This window comes from Ilyonectria robusta (genome assembly GCF_021365365.1).
Source record: "Ilyonectria robusta strain PMI_751 chromosome Unknown BGZ61scaffold_118, whole genome shotgun sequence".
In the NCBI taxonomy this organism is placed as follows: Eukaryota; Fungi; Ascomycota; class Sordariomycetes; order Hypocreales; family Nectriaceae; genus Ilyonectria; species Ilyonectria robusta.
The window spans coordinates 21,356-32,300 of record NW_025764552.1 but is presented as its reverse complement, the minus strand read 5'-3'; positions in this window follow the sequence as shown (position 1 = coordinate 32,300).

The following is a 10,945-nucleotide window of genomic DNA, read 5'->3' as shown; positions in this document are numbered from 1 at the left end:
CTAAATATATAATACCTTAGAAACTAAAATAATAAAACTAATAATAAAATATATAAAACTTATAAATAAAATAAAGAACCTACTAAGAATAAGCCTATTTATATTTATACTATAATATATAACTAGGCTAAACTATATTATATAATTCTAAAGAAATAAGAAAATAATAACTAAGAATATAGTAATATATCTAATATAAAGAAATCTTATAGATATTATATATTATTTTATATATAAATATATAAGAAAGATAAAATCTATTAAAATTATTACTTATATAAATAAATAATATACCTATTTAAAATTATATTAAGAAGAAACTTAAGTATTTTATATTACTAATAGTATATAGAAGTTACATTATATACTTAAAAATAAGAGGACTCTTTCTATAAATATACTAACTAACTAGTATTATTAATAACTATAAAACTAAAGAATATATATATATAAATAATAAAAGATAAGAGAATAATATAAATATAAAATAAAATATTACTAAGTATATTATATAAAAGTACTATAATATAATAAATTAAATATAAGAAATATAGCTAGGAAAATTAAGATAAGTTTAATATATTAAGTTTTAATATACTAAAATTATAACTTCTCTAATTATAAGAAATAAGTAATTTTAATTAAGCCTAGAAAAGTAAAATAGAAAATTAGAAATATAAAGAGATAACCCCTAAATATAATAATAAAAAAACTATTTAGAATACTAATCTTACTTAATATAAAATATAATAACTATAATAAGCCTAATACTCTAAGTATAGTATAAAGATATAAGAATTAATATATATATTAATAAATATATAATAAAGAATTTAACTTTCTAATTAAATAAATTAAATTAAATAACTAAGCTAATATTAATAATTAGAAATAGCTATAATAAATACTTTAAGTAGGATATTCTATAGATAATGCTATATAAAAAATAATATATACTACTATAGAAGAGTAATAATAAGTAATATATATAAAAAGAACTACCTTTAATAAAATTTATATATAATAAAATTAGTAAATAAAGAAAGATACTTAAGCTATAAGTATAAGTTAAGAGTATATAGCTTATTATATTAGTAAATAGTAAAGTTAAAGCTGTATATATAAACCTATTAGTAGTTAATAGGCTAAAGCTACTATAGAAAAATAAAGTAAATCTTATATAGTATATAATCTTAAAGGTAATAACTTTAAATATAATAATAAATAGATAACTTAATAGGTTAATTACTTAAAGATATTTATTAATAGATAGAATTAAGAAGTTACTCTTAATATTATATTAATAAAGTATTATAATATTATTCTTAGATATTTATAGCTAATAAAATATAACTTATAATTTAACTAGAAAACTAGCTAGATATTTATTAATTATAATAATATACTCTCTAGTAATAATAAAAGTAACTTAAAAGATAAGAAATTTCTAATTCTAACTTCTAAAGATAGTAAGAGTAAGAACTAGTATAAGAATATAATAGATATCTTATTACCCCCTAAAGAAATATAATATAAATACCAGAAAGATAAGAAAATATAACTTTAAAGAATAATTAAATACCTTTAATAACAGTTTATATAGATAAATAGAAATCTTAAGAATTATAAGAAAATACCTAAAGAAGAATAACTTAAGAATATATTAGTATAATATTATATCTATAAGAAACTCTTTATAGAAGAACTTAAAATAGAACTATTTAAATTTAATTAATAGAATTATAAAATTATACTAAAAGATAGAATAATACCTATATTTCATAAAATCTTTAACCTTAATAAAATATAACTTAATATACTAAAAGAATATATTAAAGATATACTATAAAAGAATATATTAAATCTCTAAGTTATTAGCTAGATATCAGTTATATTTATTCCTAAAAAGAATAGCAAACTCCAACTTATTATAAATACTAATAATTAAATAATATTATACTTAAAGATAAATTCTATTACCTTTTATTATAAAGCTTAAGAACTAACTTTAAGTAAGAAGGTATTTATAATATTAAATTTAAAGAAGTATATAATTTTATCTATATTAAGAAAGAATATAAATAGAAAATACTTTTTAAATTAATTTAATTTTAAATATCTTATTATACTTTTTAAACTTATAAATATACAGCTATATTTTAACAAATAATTAATAATATATATATAAGTATCTAGATATATTTATTATATACTACTAGATAATATTCTAATCTTCTCTAACTTAGAAGAAAAATATACAGAATATATCTATAAGATATTATAAGTATTTAAGATATAAAATTACTAGTTAAACTAGAAAAAAGTAACTTCTATATATTAAAGTAGAGTTTCTTAGATATATTATCTATATAATAAGATTAGAATAAATTTAAGAAAATTACTATAATTAGTAAATAGCTAAGATTAATAAATATTAAGAAAGTATAATTCTTTCTAATTTGCTAACTACTACTAAATTTATTAAGAACTTTAATAGCTATATTATACTACTTATAAACTTATTAAAAAAGAAGTAGACTTTTAATAGAATACTACTATAGAAAAAGTATTTAATACTATTAAAAATATTATTTAAGTAAGCTAGTACTAGTAACCTTTAACTTAAATAGAAAATTAAACTTAAGATAGACTTATTAAACTTTATATAAATACTTAAATTAATTAAAAAATAACAATAGACTATTATACCCTATTGCTTTCTTCTTATATAAGATATATAGTATTAAACTTAATTACTCTATCTATAATAAAGAATTTCTTATAATTATTAACTTATTTAAGAAATTCTAATACTACCTCCTAGAAAGTAAATACAAAATTAAAATCTATACTAACTATAAGAATATATCTTATTTTACAATTATATAAGAACTTAACAGACAATAACTATAATATACTAAATATCTTTCTAAATTTAACTATATAATTATCCACTAAAAAGAATTAGAAAATAAACAAGCTAATACTATTAATTAATAAGTTAACTTTAATACTAATAAGTTTAAGATAAATAAATAAATCCTTAACTTTAATACTAAAAAATACCTTAAGTAGAAGTATATTATAAATATATAAAAACACAACCTAAATCTAAATATCTAAATAGAATACCAGGATAAATACTACTTGAGATTTTATAAAATAAATCCAAAGTAAAATAAAAATATTAAGTATAAGAATAGATATATTGCTATTCCCTACCTATATTAATATAAGATTGTATAAAATCTATATAAAAAAAACCCTATAATAGAAGTATTAATATATTATAATAGCTTGTTAATAAAGTATATAATACTTACAGCCTCTAAGATACACTTTAATATACAATTAATAATTACCTAGAATACTTAGAAAATAAGAAAACCCTGGAAAGTATTTATATTATTATAAATAACAATAAATTCTACAATTAAATTTAATAATATAATAACAATCTACTTCTAGATAAAAAAATAAATAAGCTATAAGTTCCTAGAGAATTGCAATATTAATTTATATAGAAAATATATAAACTCCTACTAACGTGCATGATAAGCATATGCACCAAACAAGCATGTGCACCACTTTCACTTAACCATGAAGATAAAACATAGCAAAAAAACACAACAAAGCATCTAATCAATTAAAATCAACCACTATGCTCTTCCCCAGATATTGCAACAACTATCTGACATGTTCTTGCGTTATGCCCGGTCTTGCCGCATGTTCCACAATGCCTTTCCTTCAGTCGCGCCGACCCTCCTTGACCACGATTTCTCGACGATTCGGCCACTACCTGCGCATCAACATCCTTCTGTTCAATTGAATCCCTCCCTTCATCTAGAGTCATCTTTCCTCCATTACGGAGGCGTGTCTTTTTTGCTCTGCGCCGCTTACTAAGGGTCTCATTCGCCTGTCGAAGGATCTGGATTTCAGACTTCATTAAAGCCATCTGATGCATTATTGCCCTCGTTCCCTTAGAAAGCGACTCAATCGCTTCAAAAATAGATGTCGGGGAGCTGCTTTGGTGCCTTTCAACTCGTCTTTTGAGGAATTCAGACTGAGAGCTAGCCTCAAGGACGGTCTTTGGGGTCTTTGAGACCCAAGGGTCGGGGAGGCTCGCATCGTCCTCAACAGGTGTCGGAGTCCGTAGCTGCACATCAAGCTTTGATATAACACTTTCCGGGTCTAAAGGAACAAGCCCGGCCCCTCTAAAACCTCCCTTGATATTGTTTTCTGTCATAGCGGCTTGGTGGGCAGCGTAAAAGGCCGGAAAGAACTCGGTCTTTGAAACGTGGGTTATTGAGCATCTGATCAAATGCTCTATTTCCCGACCGTAGGCCTTTTTGAGCGGCCCAAAGCACCCGACGTCAAGAGGCTGGAGTAGATGAGACGAATGAGGTGGCATACAAAGCGTGACGATGTTGTTTTCCTCACAATATGTCTCGAAGTCGGTCGAGTGGTGGCTTTCATGCCCATCGAGGATCAGAAGGCGATGGCGACCATTTGATCGGGTCTTTGTGTGCAGATTAAAGTGCTTAATCCACTCAAGACCCGTCTCGTTGTCAGTCCAGCCATTTTTGGTCGTGGAGATGGCCCAATCGCCCGGGAGGTTGCTTTCTTGGTACCAGCTGGCAAGGTGATATTGGCCCGCAACCACGATGAACGGCTGGATCGCCCAGCCTTCCGCATTGATAGCCTGGATAACTGTAACCCATTCCCGGTTTCCAGGCTGCACTGATTTCGGCCTTCCACGCCTTTCTACGCCTGTAACGACCATTCCGCTTGCGATCATACCCATCATAAAGCCAGTCTCATCAAAGTTGTAGATATCAGCAAGGGTAATACCATATTTCGCGATTGTGTTCGCCACGAGCGAAAACCAATTGCGAATAATAGTCGGATCTTCGCATTTGGCCCTCTGATAGTCGTATTTACGAAAAAATCGCGTCTTGAGGTCTGGGTGTCGCTTGACGAAGTTGGAAGCCCAGCGCTTGCCAACGGGTGACGCGTCGCGGTCAGCGAGTAGTCGATTAGCCATTTCTTCTACACCACGCAGTCGTGGGGGAAATCCTCGCGAATCTAGGTCGAGAATGAACTGAATAATGATTCGTTCCTCTAGATCAGATAGTTTTCGTGATTTAGGGATCCAATCGCCTCGAGAAGGAATGCCATTCTGTCGCCGGCGTAGGGCATAGTAATCGACCTGGTATAACCCTGCGGCGCGCCGGAGGCCCAATGTGGGGTCATTTTGAAGAGCTTGAAGGGCAAGAAGAATATTTGCCTCTTTATTTGACTGTGACATATTTTGTAGTTGAGAAACAATTGATTAGATGGAAAGAGTAGAGATTGAGGGATTTTTGGTGCACATGCTTGTTTGGTGCACATGCTTATCATGCACGTTATATAAATATTAAAAAGTTAATAAAACTCTTAATAGAATTAGAATAATATACTAATTCCCTAAGATAAAGATAGTAGTAAGAGAAATCACTAAATAATACCTATTATATAAAAAAACCAAAACTTAATATTATAAACTATATAGAGAATTACAGCCCCTGCTAGTTACTAAGTAACTATAAGACTTAATTACTATAGATTTTATTATAAAATTACTTCTATTAAAAGACTCTGTAATTAGAATTATATATAATAGTATTCTTATTATTATAAATAGACTTATAAAATTTTCCTATTTTATATCTTACTAAGAATTAATAGATATAGAGTAATTTATCTATATCTTCTTATAAAATATTATTAGTATTTATAAACTCTTAATAGAGATTCTCTCTAATTAAAGATAGCTATATACTTTTAAGTTTTAGTAAATTTAATAGATTATATAAAACTAAATTACTAACTTACTATAGTATTCTAAATATAAGTTAATAGATAAATAGAATAAATAAACTAAATATTAAAATAATATCTTTAATATTATATTAACTATAAATAAAATAACTAAATTAAAAAGCTTCTAACTATATAGCTAAGTTATAATATATTAGTATATAAAAGTATAAAGCTTACTCTAGTATATACCAACTTTAAATTTACCTCTAATACCTATAAAATAAGTTAAAATAGATTAATTATCCTAAAGCTATTCTTATAATAGAAAAATTAAAAAATCTATATAAAGAAATAAAAATTAAACTTAAATTTATTAAAAACTAGATAAAAAAATACTATAACTAAAAAAGAATAAAGAGACTATTCTTCTAGAAGGAGATATAATCCTTCTTATAATAAAAAATATTAAAATAAAATAACAAAATAAAAAACTAAACTATAAATATATCGAACTCTATAAAATTCTTAAAAAAATCTTAGAAAATAACTACTATTTAAACTTATTACTAAAAGTTAGATTTTATTCTATCTTCTATATCTTACTCTTTAAAAGTATAAAAGAAAATATTATAGCTAAGTTTAGCAATAAATATAAAATAGAAGTTAAAAGCCTAGAGGAATATAAAATTAAAGAAATTCTTAAGTAATAAAGAATTAATAACTAAACTAAATATCTTATTAAGTGAAAAAACTACCCTAAGAGTAATAACTAATAAAAACTAGCAAAAAATATTACCTATATATAATACCTCCTAAAGAATTTTTACTAATATTAAAGAAAGAAAATAAAGAAGAATTAAATAGAAAAAAACCAGTACTTATAAAACTATTACTAAGCCTAAGAAATAGCTAATTAATAATATTAGTATATACTAATAACTAAAGGTTAATAGTAACTTCTAACTTTACCTACTTTAAAGCCTCTAACTCCTCTAAAGACTCTAAGTTATAATAAATTATCTTATACCCCTAAATAACTAAAAATTAATACTAGCGATAAGTATATTCTAGAAAATCTAGAGATTAATTAAACTTAGCCTAAGTAGCTTAAAAAGTAGCTTACTTCTTAAGGAACTCCTCCTCTAACTTTAACTCTTTATTACTAAAATACTTTACCTTAAAAATAACCTAAGTTACTATTCTTATTTTTAATAAGAAAAATAATAAAACTAGATATAAACTTATATAAGTAAAGAAAAATACTAGTCTTATTATAAGAATAACTCTTATTAGTATAAAAATTATACTTCTTGGAATTATTATTTAGTATCTTATATATATATCTATAGATAATATAGTAAGAATATAATATTACCTTAAAACTAAACTTCTTAATAGTAGCAATAAGAATTAGTAAGTTTATAGTAGAAATTAAAATCTTAAATTCTTTTATAGAAATAGCTAAAATTAATTTACTTACTATAAACTTAAAAAGATTACAGGATTTTAAGGGATACTTTAAGATTTAACTAAATATTCTATTAATATATCAGAATAATTAAAAAAGCAAATTAGAAATATACTAATATATATATAAGAAACAGTCTTAAATATAGCTATAAAATATAATTAATAGAAGGGGAGATATTATATTACAGCCTAGGTTAAGATTAGGTAGTTATAATTAGCAGAACTATAATATACCTACTTTTTTATCTAATATAAATTTCAAACTTATTCTATATAAATAAGCCTGAATATATAACTTACTTCTCTAAGATAAGCTATAAGATTAAACTTACTTTTACCTAGTAAGCCTATATAAATATTACTAGTATATAGATACTCTTTTTAGTACTTTTATAGATAGATAGCCTTACTAGCTATTAATATATTTAATTACCTTATATCTACTATTCTATTATTACTAGACTGTAACTTATATTACTTATTATAATATTTTAATCTACTTAATTATATATTATATACCTTAGACTTACTCTATACTTTTAAGTTAAATCTAACTATTATATTTAAAGCCTAGAAGAAAGACTTTCTATAGCTAAATAAAGCTAATTTTATTATTAATCTAGTTCTTTTTAAATAATATAAATTTCTAATTAATTAGAAAGTCTAATTCCTCTAGAAATTATTAATATTAAATATATTTATCTTTAAAGATAATTAATAGATTAAGATACCTTTTTATTGTAGAAATAGCCTTAAGAATAGTTATTTAATTAAGGTTATATAGCTATTTCTTAATTATTAATTAGAGCTCTAATTAACTAACTATAAGCCTATTAATTCTAAGCTCTTAAAAGACTCTAGTTTTATTAAAATTCTAATAATTATATAGAGGAATTAATTTAACCCCTAGTTAGTCTAATAAGTTATAGAACCTATAAATAGCAGCTAGATTTACTCTATTTATCCTTTTCTAGTTAATTTCCTTTTCTTTAAGTATTTTTATTTGCTAGTTATAGTATAGAAAGCTAGTTATCCAGTACTTTTTAAGTTATCAGTTAATGCTACTTTCGCCTAATAAGGAAGTTACTAACTTCCAGATCTGGCTATAAGTTAATACCATTCCAAGCTTATCTTATAAGATAAGCTAATTACAGAGCTAATCTTCCTAGTTCTTAGAAAGTAACTGACGCTATTCGTAGGCTTTATTGCAGCTTGGGACGCTATTGAGCTTGGTCCGTAGGGTTGAATAAGAAATAATACGCTTATTGGCTGCTTTTTGTATTAATAGACTATTTTTCATATCCTGAATAGCTAGTTAGAGGTCTTCTTTGGTATATTTAGGTATAAAAATAACGAAAATAAGGTTAAATTGACCAATTAAGTGTTATTGAAGGAAGAAACGCGTGTGGCTAGAGGCGCGTTGTGGTTGACGCGTTGTAAGTGGGGCGGTTAGGTAAGGGGTCGGTCAGCTAATGGGGCCCAATAGGTGTACGGGGCCCCGTACATTTAAAATTGTACGGGGCCCCGTATGCATTATGTAAGCGTTGACGGCCACCACCAAATGCGCCGCGCGCCTCCTTTTTGGGATGCCCCTCCAGCCTTCTTGCTACTCGGATAGCTATCCTTTATCTGGCTAAAATGCAGCCAATTGAAGAGGCCAATCGATTTCCAGATGACTGCCTCCCTCCTGAAGGCGACTATGACTCTCGAGATGCCTTATTCAAGGCGATCAACGCCTGGGCAGCTCCACGAGGCTATGCCTTTAGGACTGGAAGGTCAAAGAAAGAGAGGACTGGAAAGCTTACACTCACATTTACTTGTGATCGTGCCTGCCGCCCTCCGAGTGCCTCCAAGGAACGGCAACGGCATACAACTACACGAGGCACTGGCTGCCAATTCTCTGTTCTAGCAAAGCAAAGCAGTGACCTAGCCACATGGGCTTTGAGGCATCGTCCAGATAGCCGATTCGCTATCCATAACCATGAGCCAAGCTGGCATCAGTCTGCTCATCCGGTACATCGCATACTATCCAATGCAGATACATCAACAATCAGAAGTCTCACGAATGCGGGGATAGCGCCAAAGGACATCAGGACTTATATCCGTCAGAACTCGAACACTATTGCAACCCAGCAAGATATCTACAATCGTATTGCAGAGAGCAAGCAAGAGCTCTGCGAGGGGCAGAGTACAATACACACCCTTGCCAACCAACTAGATAAGGAAGGGTTCTGGAACCGGATGCAGCTTGATTCAGATGACCGGGTCACTGCAGTATTATTCGCCCATCCAGAGTCATTGGCATACCTCAAGGCTTATCCAGACCTGCTCTTCTTAGATTGCACATACAAGACGAACAAATATGGGATGCCGCTCCTCGATATTATCGGTGTTGATGCCTGCCAGCGATCATTCTGTATTGCGTTTGCATTCCTCAGCGGCGAGAACGAAGAGGACTATGTCTGGGCCTTAGACCGGCTTCGATCAATATACGAGCTCTGCGGCGCGAGGCTCCCGTCTGTTATCCTCACAGATCGCTGCCTCGCTTGTATGAATGCTGTGGCTTGCTGCTTTCCAGCTGCAATCTCGCTTTTATGCCTCTGGCATGCTAATAAGGCAGTCCTCCAGTACTGCCAGCCAAGCTTTATACGCCATGCCCAAGGACCCGAGGCTCGTCGAGATAGTCTCAACGATTGGAGTGAGTTCTACAATTGCTGGCATTCAATCATGGGATCAATCGACGAGGATACCTTCGACAAGCACCTTTAAGAGCTTGAAAGGCGCTACGTACCAGAACATGTTAAAGAGGTCAGCTATATTAAGGAAACTTGGCTTAATCTTTACAAGGAAAAGCTTATTAAGGCCTGGGTTGATCAGCACCCTCATTTTGGCAATGTAGTTACCTCACGGGTTGAGAATATCCATGCGCTGCTAAAGAGCCATTTAAAGAAATCGACATTAGATCTCTTCGAGGCTTGAAGGGTTATGAAGCAGGCACTGCTCAATCAACTAGCTGAGCTACGGTCAAACCAAGCCAAGCAGCAAATACGTTTGCCGATTGAGCTCTCTGGGGTACTATATAGTGCTGTACGTGGCTGGATATCTCATGAGGCTTTACGGAAGGTTGAAGAACAGCGGAAGCTTCTCTTAAAAGAAGACCTGCCTAGATGCACTGGCGCGTTCTCTCGCTCTTATGGTCTCCCGTGCGCTCACACACTCAAGGCCCTACAAGAACAAGACCAAACTCTTCGTCTAGAGCACTTCCATACACACTGGCATCTTAGCCGTAGTGGAAGCCCTAAATTGCTGCTTGAGCCTCGTCAACGTATTGATCGAATAACTACTAGCTCAATCAAGCCACAATCAAGCACTCGTCGGGAGCCTAGTGCATTCGAAGCAGTTGAGGCAGTAGCACGGCCAAGGGCACAGCCTAGATGCAGCAGATGCCACACACTAGGTCATACAATGACCTCATTGGCATGCCCTTTGCGGTACGCAGAGCTTTTACAACGGGCAACAACAGAGGCACCGGCAGCAACAGAGGCACCAGCGGCAGCAGAGGCAACGGCAGCAACAGAGGCACCAGCGGCAGCAGAGGCAACGGCAGCAACAGAGGCACCAGCGGCAGCAGAGGCAACGGCAGCAACAGAGGCACCAGCGGCAGCAGAGGCAA